The 15,973-nt window shown below is 40.2% G+C and overlaps 1 long non-coding RNA gene across 3 annotated transcripts in view; it reads right to left on the reverse strand.

Moving 5' to 3' along the window:
- LOC131750537 (uncharacterized) overlaps window positions 1-15,425 on the reverse strand; it is an 88,280-nt gene extending 72,855 nt beyond the window's left edge. The window contains exon 1 of one of the 3 annotated variants that reach the window (XR_010839246.1): window positions 14,831-14,927. This is a non-coding gene — a long non-coding RNA (uncharacterized lncRNA). Of the gene's footprint in view, window positions 1-14,830 lie in introns of all 3 variants that reach the window. The other 2 variants (XR_010839245.1, XR_010839244.1) reach the window with 2 other exon arrangements.
- Window positions 15,426-15,973: the final 548 nt, after the last annotated feature.

The following is a 15,973-nucleotide window of genomic DNA, read 5'->3' on the forward strand; positions in this document are numbered from 1 at the left end:
TGCAATAAGGTGAGGAAAACAAATTTAAAAAATAAACCTAACAAAGAATAACATTACACTGAAAATCTCAAAACGTGCTGAAGCTGAAGAAATCCAAAATAAATGGAAAGGTATACCATGTTTATGGATTAAAAACTAAATATTGTTAAAATGTAAATCCTCTCCAATTTACCCATAGATCCAATACAGTTTCAGTAGGGGCAGACAATACACCTCCCAGCTCCAGTGCTGCAGATGCTGCTGCCACCAACACTGCCCCTGCCACCACCATCACCACCGATGTGACAGAAATGTCTCAAGCAGGACTTTTTTTTGGACACCTTCCTGTATGAGTGTGTCCTGAAAGCTGGAGAGGTTCCCGGCATGATGGACCTCACAGAGTATGTTGATTGTGGGTCCTTCCCCAACAGTAACAACCCCGACACGGTGGAATTGAGATGGATGCTGCCCCACAATTGCCAAGCTGCAGGGATGGCCGAGCACAGCTTGGTTTTTATCTACAACCAGATAGGCTTTAGGAGTGTGTTTAGAAGCTTTATGGGTGGTCTCACTAACTTCAGGGAGAACATAAGGTTCTGGAGCTTCCTGACCTTCAGGAAGAGGGTGTCCCCCAACCACGGTGGGTTCTGGTGCTGTCCATGGTGCTGCTACAGGTGCCGATGCTCAATTGGGGGCTCCACCTCCTCCAGGGACAACTGCTCCCTGTCACCGCGTGGGCGGGGCTGGTCCCTCCCCCTCGACCACCACCCTGGAGGTGGCCCTGTTGGTTTTGTTGTCTCTTTAACTGTTTTCTGATCACTTTTTAATTTTTAAACCCCGAGCGCTGGGACACTACTGAGGCGTCACACTAGTTTTTTTCTTGTTTTTTTTAAGAGAAATGAATTCATTATAGCTCTGGGATCTTTACTGGTTAACCCTGCGAGCCGAGGCATCGCTGGGCCTGCTCTCCTCCTGACCCCAGCCAACTCTGCGGCGGCCTGTCCTTGAGAAGGAGCCTTCCTCTCGTGGGTTGGTCACATGGTGGGCATCAGGGGGAGTGCTGGTCTTACCTCCCAGTCTGTGATGCCCATGGCAAAGAGAAAATCTGCTGGAATAGATTTCTGAGGGGTGGAGAGAGCTTAATAAAATGTGGTTTCCAAAAGAATTCAAGTAGGATTTTTGAGGAAGTTGACAAACTGATTCTAAAATATAAATGGAAATGCAAAATGCCAAGCTTAGCCAAGACAATCTTGAAAATAGAATAATAATGCCATAGAAAAACTTGCTATAAAGTTATAGTAATCAAAACAACTAATATGGACACACAGATAGGCATATAGGTCAATAGATTAATGCAGAAACAGACACACAGATGCATAGTCACTGGATTTGCAACAAAGACTGTTGATTTCAGTGGCAAAGGATGGTCTTTTCACTAGATGGTGGTGGAGCAACTGAATATCCTACCTCACATAAAAATTAATTTCTAGACCTAAATATGAAAGACAAAACAATAAAGTTTCTAGAATATGGAACAATATCTTGACTTGAAGATGTCAAAGATTTCTCGTATGAGATTCCAAAACATTGTGAAAGAAGTCATTGATAAATTAGACTTTACTTAAAATTAAGAACTTTTGATCATCAAGACACTATTAAGAGAGAGAAAAGAAAGGTCACTGAGGGTGTGAAGATACTTACAACACCACCTGTATGCAACAGGAAATTCATATCTAGAACATACATAAATAACTAGTAATTAGTAAGAATAATACAAATAATCCCTTATTTTAAAAAGTAGGCAAAATAGGCATTTCATGAAAGAGGATTTCCAAACAACCAATAACATTTGAAAACCTGCTCAAAAACATTACTTATCAGTGAAATGCAAAGTAAAACCTCAATGATAAACATTAATACAACCAATAAAATGACTAAGATATTTTTTTTTAAAAACTAACAACATCAAATATTGAGAAGAGTCTAATGATTGGAACACTCATACATTACTCTTGGGAGTGAAAATTGGTACCCTCATTTTGAAAAACTGACAATGTCTACTAAAGCTACCATATGACCCAGCAATTATGCTCTAAGATAAATGAATGTCTATATATTCTCTAAAATACTTGTTCAAGACTGTTCATAGCAACTTCATTCATAATAGGCAAACAAACAACCCAAATATCTATCAGCAGTAGACTGGACAAATAAATTATAGCATATTTGTTCCATGAATTTCCTCACAACAGTGAAAATAAACTGAGATTTTATGTTGAGTGATTAAAAAGCCAGCCACAAAAAGTACATACCATATAATTCCATTTATATGAAACTCAAGAATAGGTAAAACTGATCTATGGTGATAGAGGTCAGAATAGTGGTTACCTGGTGGGGGATGGTTTTGACTCAGAGAGGGGGTAAGGGAGCCTAACTAGGGTGTGGAAGTATACTCTGTCTTGATCTGGATGGTGGTTTACCAAGTATATTCATATGCAAATATGCAGTGGATTGTACACTACATTAGTGAATGTAACTGTATACACGACATAGCTCAATAATAAAAAAAAACAGTCAACAAGAACTTGGGCACCGCTCTGGTTTCTGAGACCCGATTAAATGTCCTGGGCTAAAGGATCAGTGCTCCCAGTCAGGGGCATGTCCCACTTCTGTCGTTGCTGCCCCCTACCTCCCAACTTAATCTGAGAGCGTCTGAAAATGACCAGCCCTGGAAGTTCTTCCTGCCTCTGCTGACATTTGGCGGTGGTGGGCAGGAACTCCCATTCTCCTGGACTTCTTCTTATATGGACGACCCAGCCAGTCATCCAGGTCTCTATAAACTGGATCTACATTTAGCATGATTTCTTCCAACAATTTATTATGAAAATGTTTAAACACTCAGGAAAAACTAGAAGCATTGAAGAATTATAATATATAAAATAGATAACTAATAAGGACCTACTGTAGAGCACAGGGAACTCTACTCAACGTAATGGCCTATATGGGAAAATAATCCAAAAAAGAGTTGATACATGTATATGTAGAACTGATTCACTTTGCTGTACACCTGAAACTAACACAACATTGTAAATCAACTCTACTGAAATAAAAAGTAAAAAAAAAAAAATACAGTGAATACCATCCAGATTTTACAATTAATATTCCACTATAATTGCTTTATCACACAGCTATCCATCAACCAATCCCTCTGTCGATTTATCTCAGGATCTTTTTTATGCATTTCAAAGTAAACCATAGTCAACACACTTTACTCCTAAGCACTTTAGCATGCATATCATTAACTACAGTTCAATATGTATTTGTGGTACTTTTAAAGGTAAATGTGAATACAATTAAATGCATAAATCATAAGTATATCATTTCTCATGTTTTGACAAATGCGTACACTCATATAACCCAAATTCTATCAAGATATAGAAGATTGCCATCAACCCAGAAAGTTCCTTCTTGCCCATTCCAATCAATCATCAAGCCAATCTGTGAAGCAACTGCTCTTCTGATTTTTTTCCCTCATAGATTTGCTTTGTCTGTTCTAAAATGTTCTATAAATGAAAATCACACAGTATGTATTTATTTTTTTCTCTCTCCTTTCATGCAGCACAATGTGTTTAAGATCCACCCATGAGGTTGTATGTGTCAGTAGTACATTTCCTTGAATTTCTGAGTAGTTTCCCTTGTATGCACATAACAATTTTTTTATCCATTTACCCACTGGTGAATATTTGGGTTGTTTCCAACTTGTGGCACCATGAATAAAGCTGCTGCGAACATCCCTGTACAAGTCTTTTTGTGAACATAAGTTTTGTTTATCTTGAGTAAATACCTAGGAGTGTAATTTGCTAGGTCATAGAGTGAGTATATATTTAAAATTATAGGAAACCACTAAATCTTTTTCCAAAATGGCTGTACCATTTTACACTCCCTCCAGCAAGATAAGAGAGTTCTTTGCTCCATACCTTATGACAACTTAGGGGTCTTTTGTCTCACATTCTCAGTGTGATTGAGGAGTCCAGAACACCACAGCAGAATCTTAAATTTGATGCTGAGAATACAGCAGTGAATGAAATGGAGCAAGTCCATGTTGCCATAGAACTCATCTTCTACTACAAGGAGAGAAGTAATAAACAAGTAAAGATCTAATATGTCTGGTGGAGAGAAGTACACCAAAGAAAAATAAAGAATAATGAGGAAGGCTCAGAGACACGAAGATGGAGTTTTATCAGGAGTAATCACTGGGTCCCTGGCACACTATCTAAAGTTAAAATATAAGTCTTATTCCAGCAAGATATCCATTTTTTTCAGCCTGCCCTCTAAGAAATGGACATTCTCTGTCTCTTTAGATGTAACAAAGGAGGGATGAGGGAACTGAGAGGATTTAGATGCCATGAGGAAACATCAGCCCATGAAGCAAAGCCAATGAAAGGGACTTCAGGAAAAAAAATGTGGAACAATAATGATTAAAACAAGATGTGGTGTACATATATATATATAAAAACAAAGGAATATTATTGAGCCTTAAGAAAGAAGGAAATCCTGCAATTTGTGGCAACATGGAGGAACCTGGAGGGCATTATGCTTAAGTGAAAAAAATCCAGAAGTAAAAAGGCAAAAAATGTACGATCTCACTTATAAGTAGAATCTAAAATAGTTGAACTTTGTAGAGTAGAATGGTGGTTGCCAGAGGTTTGGCAGTGGGGGAAGGGGAGAAGGTGGGAGAGTGGGGGTGATATTAGTCAAAGGGTACAAAGTTTCAGTTATGCAGGATGAATAAGTTGTAGGAATCCAATGGGCAGCCTGATACCATGATTAACAATGCTGTATTTGTATACTCGATATTTGCTAAGAGGGTAGCTCTTAGGTGTTCTCACCACAGGAAAAAAAGGTAACTATGTGGGGTGATGGATATATTATCCAGCTTGATTGTGGTGATCATTTCACGAGTATGTGTATATCAAAACATCACACTGCACACCTTAAATATATACAATTTTTATTTGTCAATTATACCTCAGTAAACCTGAAAACAAAAGGGTCTTCGAGGTTCAAATTGTTCTGTCCCACCTGGTAACATTTGCAAGTTCATAAGTCTGCATACATAGTATTTCACCCCGCCACTTTTTACCTGATTTCTCATCGCTCACGTTCTTATACATTACAATAGTATAATTTGTTTTATGACCCAATTCAAAGAAGTTCTGGGACGAGACTGGGTATAAATAAATACATATGAATGCATGTATTGACAAAGATGATAAAGGAAGCGAGATAAAGACTCATCCGCTATTCGCTCACTACCTCCACCTACTGGCCTCCTGTTCCTGCTGCAGAGCCTGGGTAAGCCTAACCCCAAACCTAACACTAAACCTAACCCTAAGGTAAAACATCTGTGTTCTACTAGGCCCTGACGGGATTCCCACGGTGGCTCCCAGGCCTCCGAAGAGAAAGTGAACTGACTCGCTATCCCTCTCCCCCAGAGAGGGACAAAGAGAAGTGCAAGGATTTGTGACCACTGAAAACAAGGCCACAAATATTTTGTCTCCTTTCACAATCTCCAAGAAGCTTCTCCACATTTAAGGGACTGTGGTGGCAGGGGATTGAGGAGAAGGACTTAAGGCATGGAGGACCAGGGGAAGGAGCAGTCCAGGGAGGAGGAATGGGACCAGCTCCAAGGAGGCTACAGAACACAAGGGACTGTGCTTATGCAAAGGAAAGAGGGCAGAAAAGTCCACTGACCAAAATCGACCAAAGTTGTTTCTAGCTGCAATGACATAATTTATATTGAAGGGAACTAAACCTCCTCATTTGCCTCTTCCCCTTGCAGAGATTTATGTGGGAAGGAAAAGAGAAAGCCAGAAACTTCCAATAACTCAGGCCCTTGGGTTACTCAGGCACATTAGTGACCTTGACTAAATAAGTTAGACTCCAAGCATTTGTATACAAGGCTGGAGGGAGCTCTGCATTATAAATACAGATTTATAAATTATAATGCTCTGTATTATAAAATGGGAAGACTGTTCTTAGAGTTTCTGAAAGCAGCCAAACAGGAAAGAGAGAAACCTCCAGGCCACTGGGGCCAGAAGCAGGAGCCAAATTAGTAAAAAAAATAGCCAATCTTTTAAAGGTAGTATGGTAATTGCAAACATGCCCCCAGAATTCGTTGACACTTGTCTCACAGAGAAGGAGGTCTATGTCCCCTTTCCTTGAACCTGGGATTTGTGACTGCTTGATTAAATGGAATATGGCAATACTGATGCTGTGCTGGTTTCCAGGACCAGGCCTTGAGACACGGGCCAACACCAGCCAACCTGGAATGTAGTGCACCATATTGGAGGTAGATTGGGAGCCATATTGGAAGAAGTTCCTCCAGCCCCAGTCCAGCCGCACCAGTGTCGCTACATAGAGCAGGGAATAGCCATGCCCACTGAGCTCCACCAAAACTGCAGCTGAATGAGCAAAGTAAATGATTTTTTGTTTTAAATTACCACATTTGGGGGTGGTTTGTTTCACAATAGTATAACTAGAACAGCTTTTAAAGGGATATGATATTATAACAAGGACATAAAACATGTGGCATTGGCTTGGGAAAAAGCAGTGGATGAAAGTCTAAAGCTCCCCAAGGAACTGTCAGTGAGGCTTATGGGAAAGTGAGAAAAATATTAGTGGAAGCTGGAGGATAAGAGGCCCTTGTTATGCAGTGGTGGAAGATTTCTTAAAACTCTCACCTGCACTAATGTGGAAAATAGAAAATACTCCTAACAAACTCAGTGATCTAGTTAAGTAGATTTCTAGGCAAAGTATTTAGGAATTCAAGAAGACTTCTCATGGCCAAGATGATAGGAACCAAGATCATCTAGATCTTAAGGGACCAGATGAACACAGCTAACATCCAACTACATTTATGTTCCTAGACAATGTTTTCATTCATACTCTGCCAGCATTCAACAAAGGACTTAAAGTGACATTGTAAAATACTTAAAATGTTTAAGTAAGAGTTAAATATAAATTGGAGCAAAAAGAAAATGAGAGTAGGGGCATGAAATAAACCAGGATATGAGAGATATAGGTGGGACCGTGGCTCTGATGTGACAGTCTGTAGACCCCACGTTGAGAAACATTGCATTCCTCCGGTCTTTGAGCTGTTCAAGCCAGGAATTGGTGGACATTCAATGTTAACTGTCTCAACTTCTATTCTTCTTAATCTATGGAACTCCATCCAGGTTCAAACAGTGAAGGTGAAGCTTGTCTCAACCCCCATCTCCCCTCCTTCTTTGATGGAACCATATTCCCCCAATGGAAGAAGGCTGAATATGATGCTGAGTTGCAAAGAAGTGATTGTTGTTTCAGACTTGGTGATACAGTGGATTTATTAGCAGAAAGATAAAAGGAATAAAGATTCTTAAGCTATAGGGGATAAATCAGATTCTTAGTCAAGGTAGAGGAAATCTCAGTAGAATTAATACAAACCTAAGTTGTAAGGAGATTAAGAGATCTATGTTGGGAGTACTCAACTCAAAGAAAAAGGGCATTCTGGTTGGCTCCCCAAAACTCTTCTGCCCCAGATGACCCATCCAAGCCAGTTGTGGTAATCCATCCCTCTGCATCTCCACTCACTGGCTCATGGATGATCAGGACTAAGCCAGTTTAGACCAATGAGTTGCTAGAAGAAGTTTACCTCGTACTTCTGTATAAAACCAGACAGTCTTTCTCGCCATGTGGATCTAAACAAGGCAGCATGTCACCCAGTTGCTGCTGGTCTTATGATGAGGCTACCAAGAAACTTAGGTCAAGCTGAATCATCTTGGGAGACTGGGATTGACATAGATTCACTAATATGTATAAAATAGATAACTAATAAGAACCTGCTGTATAAAAAATAAATAAGTTAAATTAAATTTAAAAAGATGAATCATCAACCTTAGGTTGAAGTTAATGCTGAAGCATCAGAGCAGAAAATTAGAAAGTACCCAGGTACCTGATGACATTATTGGGCCAATCAACCAACCCTGAAACCTGTGTCCTACTGCTAGACTTTTCACTATGAAAGATAATAGACCTTCTCATTTTTGAGGGAGATAAAGATGGCAGAGTAGAATGAGTTGGAGCTCACCTCCCCCCATGAACACATCAAAAATACATCTACATGTAGATCACACTGGAGACTGGCAGAAAAATTCACACAACCAAGGCTGTATGAAAGATCCATATGAAAATGGATAGGAAGGGAAGAGAAGTGATTAGGCTGGGACCTGTCCCTCTAGGAGGGGACACAGAAGGGGGGGAATTACATGGTCTTAGAGATCCTCCCTGGGGAGTGAGCAGTTCGATCCACATATTGCCCCAGGCCTGGGGTCAGACACCAGGAAGACAAGTTAGCTGGTTTGAAAACCAGTGGGACTGACACTGGAGCTGCAATAAATCTGGACTCTGCTCCAGAAGAGTGCACATGCTTGCATACACCTAGAACAAGGCAGAGGAAACAGACTGAAACTGCCCGAGACTCTGGCCAGTTTACCACAACCTCCCAGTACACAGTTGTGGGGGATGAAGCCCACTTGGACCCTGCACCGCATCTCAACCAGGTGAGGGATCCACTGCCAGAGCCTACAAAGGCAGCAGATCAGAAGTTGTCTGGTACTCTGACTGGTGCCAGGACTGCCACAGCCCACACCCTGACCCACCCCAACTGCCCAATCCATCCTCTCTTCCTCCAGCACTGCTACCCTCTAGGGTGAGGGTACAGTGATGGGAGGGAGGGGAGCACACACTTAGAGGGAATGGAGCCATATCAGACCCAACTCTCAGGACTTCTGCTCCAGCAACATGGGACCTGTCCCTGCCCCCAAGAGGATGATGTTGGCCCCTGAGAAGAGGAGAAGCCCTGGCTCACACCTGGCTCTGGCTCTAGCCCCTTCATCTCCAGCCCCACCTCCTACCAAGGTGATAGCTGCCAGCACACACTGGGGGAAGATGTGTCTCGTGCTCATGTCAGATCCAGTTCTCCCACCAAAACCACTACTGGGCACACACAGACTGTGTAGGGATGCTCCCACACAAGGATATCCACTCAAGACTGGGATAGGTAACTATTTTGTCTAATTTCATAGAGACAGAAAGTTAAGCAAAACGAGAAGACAAAGGAATTTTTTTCAAATGAAAGAACGAGACAAAACCTCTGAAAAAACAACTGATGAAACAGAAATAAATAATTTACCAGATAAAGAGTTCAAAGAATTAGTAATAAAAATGTTAAGTGAACTAAGGAAAAGAATAGAGGAACACAAAGTGAATTTTAATAAGGAACTAGGAAATATAAAAAAGAAGCAGTCAGAACTGAAGAGTACAATAACTGAAATGAAAAACACACTAGAAGCAATGAATAGCAGACTAAGTGATAAAGAAGAATGCATATGTCATCTGGAATATAGGATAGTGGAAATCACCCAATCAGAACATGAAAGAGAAAAACAAATCTTTAAAAATGAGAACAGTTTAAGGAGCCTCCAAGATAACATCAAGCACACCAACATTCTCCTTATAAGAGTCCCAGAAGGAGAAGTGAGAGAAAGGGGGTTCAAGAACGTATTTGATTAAATTATGGGTGAAAACTTCCAAAGCCTGATGGGAACATAGATACAGATACAGGAAGCACAGAGGGTCCCAAACAAGATGAACCCAAACAAACCCACAAACCCACAAACCCACAGAAGGACATATCATAATTAAAACATCAAAAGTAAAAAATAAAGATAGAATTCTAATTGCAGCAAGAGAAAAATAAAGAGTCATATACAAGGAACCTCCATAACGCTATCAGCTGATTGCTCTGCAGAAACTTCGCAGTCCAGAAGAGAGTGGCATGATATATTTAAGGTGCTAAAAGGGAAAAGCCTACAACCCAGGAGACTCTAGCCAGCAAGATTATCATTCAGAATTGAAGGAGAGATAAAGAACTTCTCAGACAAGCAAAAGCTAAGAGTTCATCAATACTAAGCCTACACTAAAAGAAATGTTAAAGGGTGGACACTTTAACATTCTCCACTTCATTTCCACTTCTCTAAGTGGAAAAGAAAAAGATACAATAAGAAGGAAGAATCTACAGGAAAGAAAAAATCCCATTAGTAAAGGCTGTGGATCAAACACTTAAATAAGCTGTATGAAGATTAAAAATCCAAAAACTGTCAAATGAACTATAACTATAATAAACAGTGAGGGGATAAACATGAAAGTGTAAAATATGACACAAAAACATAAAATGTGGGGCAAGGGAGTAAAAATAGTGGATTTTTTAGCATCTATTTGAAATTAAATGACTATCGGTTTGAAACAAGTAGATATAGTCACAGGTAAACATAGATGAACCTCACAGTAACCACAAACAAAAAGCCTTCAATAGATACACAAAATCTAGAGCAAAAGAAACACAAACATACCACTAAAGGAAACCATAAAACCACAAGGGCAGAAACTAAAAGAGAAAAGAACATAGAAGAACTACAAAACCAACCAGAAAACAAATAAGAAAATGGCAGTATGCACATATCTATTAATAATTAACTTATATGTCAAAGAACTAAATGCTCCAATCAAAAGACATAGGGTGACTAATTGGATGAAAAAACAAGACCCCTCTATATGCTGCTTACAAGAGACACACTTCAGAGCTAAAGATACACACAGACAAAGTGAGGGGATGGAAAAAGATATTTCATGCAAATGGAAACGACAAGAAAGCCAGGGTAGCAACTCATATCAGACAAAATAGACTTTAAAACAAGGGCTATAACAAAAGACAAAAAGAGCATTACATCATGATAAAGGGAACAATACAAGAAGAGGATACAACACTTGTTAACATATATGCACCTAATATAAGAGCTCCTAAATACGTAAAGCAAATATTAACAGACATAAAGGGAAAAATTGACAATAATACAACAATAGTAGGGGACTTCAACACCACACTTACATCAATGGACAGATTATCCAGACAGAAAATCAATAAGGAAACAGTAGTCTTAAATGACACATTAGACCAGTTGGACTTAAGAGATATCTACAAGACATTCCATCCAAAAACAACAGAATATGCATTATTTTCAAGTGCATATGGAAAGTTCTCCAGGATAGATCATATGCTAAGACCACAAAACAAGTCTCAACAAATTTAGGAGGATAGAAATTATATCAAGCATTTTTTCTGACCACAACAGTAAGGAAATAGAAGTCAATTACAGTAAGAAAACACAAACTAAACAACATGCTACTAAAACACCAATGGATTAATGAAGCAATCAAAGAGGAAATCAGAAAATATCTCAAGACAAATGAAAATAAAAACACAACTTTCCAAGACAATGGGATGCAACAAAGGCAGTTATAAGAGGGAAGTTTATAGCAATACAGGCTTACCTGAAGAAACAAGAAAAACCTCATATTAACATCCTAACCTACCATCTGAAGGAATTAGAAAAAAGGAGAACAAAGCCCAAAGTCAACAGAAGGAAGGAAATAATAAAGATCAGAGAGGAAATAAAATAGAGAAAAACAAAATCGAAAAGATCAATGAAACCACAAGCTTTTTTGTGTGTGGAAAATATAAACAAAATTGATATGCCTTTAGCCAGGCTTATCAAGAAAAAAGAGAGAGACCCAAATAGAATAAGAAGTGAAAGAGGAGAAATAACAACTGATATCACAGAGATGATACAAAAAATCATAAGAGATTACTACAAACAGTTATATTCCAACAAATTGAAAAGTGAGAAGAAATAGGAAAATGTCTAGAAACATACAGTTTGCCAAGACTGAATTGGGAAGAAACAGACAAGCTGAACCAGACTGATCACTAGTAGTGAAATTTAATTTGTAATTTTTAAAAAACCACAAGAAACTCCCAGCAAACAAAAATCCAGGACCAGAGGGCTTCACAAGGGAATTCTACCAAACATATAAAGAAAAGCTAATAGCTTTCCTTGTCAAACTACTCCAGAAAACTGAAGGGGAGGGAACACTCCCAAATCCATTCTACAAGACCACCAAGTTCTTACTAGTCCCAGAAGAAATGCCTTCCATATAAAGTTTCTGCAGAGGTTATAGTGGGACTTGCCAGTATTCAGTGCTACTTACTTTTCATGAACATGCCATATCAGGGTGGCCTGCCCTTGGAAATGTAGCAGAAGTTGAATATAAATGCCCAGGGGCTGTTCCTGGTGCAAGAGCTTGTTTAGTTAATGCAACAATTTTTCCCATAAATATATTTATAACCCTGGTCTGTGAACATCAGTATAGTCTCAATGATATGTCAGTTTTTAGAGAAAATCAAAACATAACTAAAAATTTTTTAAATAAATAAATAAAATTAGAAGAAAAAAAGAAAGTGGAAAGACAACCTACAGAATGGGGGAAAATATTTGGAAACCAAATATCTGGTAAGGGATTAATATTCAGAATATGTAAAGACTTCCTGAAGGCCTGCAAACAACTCAATTCAAAAATGGGCAAAGTATCAACAGACGATTGGTTTAAGAAGACGTGGTACATATATACAATGGAATATTACTCAGCCATAGAAAAGAATGAAATATTGCCATTTGCAGCAACATGGATGGACTTAGAGACTGTCATACTAAGTGAAGTAAGTCAGACAGAGAAAGACAAGTATTATATAACTTATATGTGGAATCCAAAAAATAAAACAAATGAATCTATATACAAAACAAAAACATATTCACAGACATAGGAAACAAACTTATGGTTACCAAAGGGGAATGGGAAGACTGGGGTGGGATAAATTAGGAGTTTGGGATTAACAGATACAAACTACCATACATAAAACAGATAAGCAACAAGGATTTACTGTATAACACAGGGAACTATATTCAACACCTTATAATAACCTATAATGGAAACTAATCTGAAAAATATATATATATATATAATATAACTGAATCACTTTGCTGTACACCTGAAACTAACACAATATTGTAAATCAGCTATACTTCCATTTTTTAAAAAACGGGCAAAAGACTTGAGTAGACATTCCCCAAACAAAGAAGATACACAAATGGCCAATAAGCAAATGAAAAGATGTTCAACATCATAAGTCATTATGGAAATGTAAATCAAAACCACAGTGAGATATCACTTCATATTTACTAGAATGGCTATAATAAAAATAATAATTTAAACACACAGAAAATAACAAGTATTAGTGAGGATGTGGAGAAATTGGAACCATCATGCTTTGCTGGTACGGTCGCTGGGGAAAACAACTGGGCAGCTCCCCAAAAAGTTAAACATGCAACTACCATACAACCTAGCAATTCCACTCCAAGGTATCTATCCATAAGAAAGCAGGAAATCAAACAGATATTTGTACACCAATGTTTATAGCGGCATTATTCACAATAGCCAAAAAGTGGAAACAACCCGTGTCCACCAACAGATGAGTGGGTAAATAAATGTGGTGTACACATACAATGGAACATTATTCAGCCATAAGAAAAAGAATAACAATTTTAGTATATGCCACCCCATGGATGGACCTTGAAAACATTACGCTAATAAGCCAGACACAGGACAAATGCATGATTCTAATTATAGGAGAAACAGAATAGGCAAATTCATAGAAACAAAAAGTAGAATACAGGGTACAGGACTGCGGAAGGGGGTGTGTGTGCAGGGAATGAGGAAGTTTTTTGCCTCTCACTGTTGTGGCCTCTCCCGTTGCGGAGCACAGGCTCCGGACGCACAGGCTCAGCGGCCATGGCTCACGGGCTTAGTTGCTCCGCGGCATGTGGGATCTTCCCGGACCAGGGCACGAACCCGTGTCTCCTGCATCGGCAGGCGGATTCTCAACCACTGCGCCACCAGGGAAGCCCGGAAGTTATTTTTTAATGCATACAAAGTTTATGTTGGGGACGACAAAATAGTTTTGGAAATATATAGTGGTGATGGTTACACAACATTGTGAATGTACTTAATATCACTAGATTATCCACTTCCAAATGATTAAAATGATAAATATTGTTATATACACTTTACCACAATTTTAAAAATACTAACTGGAGGGGGCTCATATTATTTGAATCTGGAGCTTTGTGTTAATTATTCCAACTAAGTTGTCACCTGGTGCTCTCTGGAGAGCCAGGACACTGGAGCTGAGCAAATTTGGGGACAGAAAAGTAAACGGGGTGGAGGGGAGGCAAATTCTCAGCCTAGTGGAGAGTGAGATCTTACAGGTCACTCAGGTCCTGACAAATACCAGAAACTTCTCAGAGCCACATCTGAGCTTCTTATTCTGTTGGTTTCGACTATCTACAAACAAGCAGTGGTAGAAAGCACTGGGTGTCAGCTTTTAAGCAAGCCTTCCAGGGGGTCTGCTCCTCTTCTCGCTAAATTCCACCACACCTTGGGGTGAACTAGGTGACCAGGTAAACTTAACGATTTAACAGAAAACAAAAGTGAAGAAATTCAGGATGAGGAGGAATTCCTGTCCCTTGCACCTCGTTCTTCCCTAAAGGAAGGAACCCTGTTCTGACCCAGTCCCTTCCTGCGTCACAGGATGAGCCACTGAAGCAGAGCTTGGGTAATAGAAGGTCAGGCAGGAGCGGTTTTCTTCTAGCAAACACCGGATATGGAAAACGGGGCGGGGACTCCCCCGCCAGCCCTGGATTCGCTCTCCTTCTTGCACAAGCTCCCTTACTGGAAGTGAGCTGCTGGCGCAAGTTCAGCCCGGCTGGAAGCCACCCACTCACTTTCCCGAAGCACCCTCCCCCAACCATCTTCTCCCTAACACCCCCCCCCACCCAAGACCTCCCCAGTCAGCCACCTGATGTCCTGGGGTCCTCCTGGAATCTGGAATCTGCTGCAGCCTTCGGCAGGTGTCAGTTTTCATCCGGAGCACACAGAGCAGAATGAAAGGAAAGACTCTACTACCGGGTGGGGTTGGTTTGTTTGTTTTTTTTTTTTCATTCTAATTTTACCAGACGAAACTTAACTGTAAATTTGCATTTTACCGTCCTTTCCGTACCCCTTGCCTCTCTCCAGACCCTCCAGAAAATCTACACTGCCCTCTGGTGGCTGAATGTTGCTACTGCATAGTCCCCTTTAGAAATGTCTTGAACCTTTTCCTCTCCTAATTCATCCTGTTGTCTCTCCTGAAAAAGTAGATTTCATTTCTTAACCCTCTAAGCAAAGAGCTCAAAATCAAGGTTAGAAGTGGTATTATTTCCTGTGGCGAGCATTGCCCTCTGAGGAAGGCGCCATTCAGACCCTCATAAGCCTCAGGGCCCGATTGTACTCTCCTTGGTCTGCATCCTGGACTTTATGGGATGAACGTAAAAAAGGAGATGGCCTTTGGCCAAATCGCTCCAGGGACCTGCTCAGTTACTGGGAGTCCCTGGTTCCCTAAAGCTAGGAAAAGCAACCCTGGAGGGGAAGTTGGTGCCTTTGAGGGAGAAGCCGAGAAGCCAATCAACCAGCTGATGCCGATAAGGCGTGACTAAGCCGAGAAGCCAATTAACCAGCTGATGCCGATAAGATGGTGACTAAGCAAATTCCCTGCTTTAGGGGGATATATACGGCTATGCTTTGTTGTTAAACTTTCCTTGCAACCATCAGTTGCTTGTGCCCTTCTGATCCCATACCTTGGTGCGTTCAGTTCCCTACCCCCTCTCGTCGATGGTTGCTGCACTTTGAGGACCCGCCGCGGCTGGCGGCAAGTGGCGCCTGAACAGGGACCGGACGAGAGGGACATCTGAATCTCGGTAGGTGAATCCCCGGAGTGAAGAGTGAAAGTGTGGCCACATAGTAAAGTTGATAGTAACTCGGGGCAATAGTCAGAAGTAAAAAAATATGGGACAAAAAGTATCCAAGAAGCGACCAGAGGTCACTGATCTAGAGAAGGAGTTGTCCACCAGTGCTTTCCAGGCTTTTACAGCTGGAAATTATGTCTGTCTGCAACATCTTGCCT

This window comes from Kogia breviceps, chromosome 2 (genome assembly GCF_026419965.1).
Source record: "Kogia breviceps isolate mKogBre1 chromosome 2, mKogBre1 haplotype 1, whole genome shotgun sequence".
NCBI classification, from domain to species: domain Eukaryota; kingdom Metazoa; phylum Chordata; class Mammalia; order Artiodactyla; family Physeteridae; genus Kogia; species Kogia breviceps.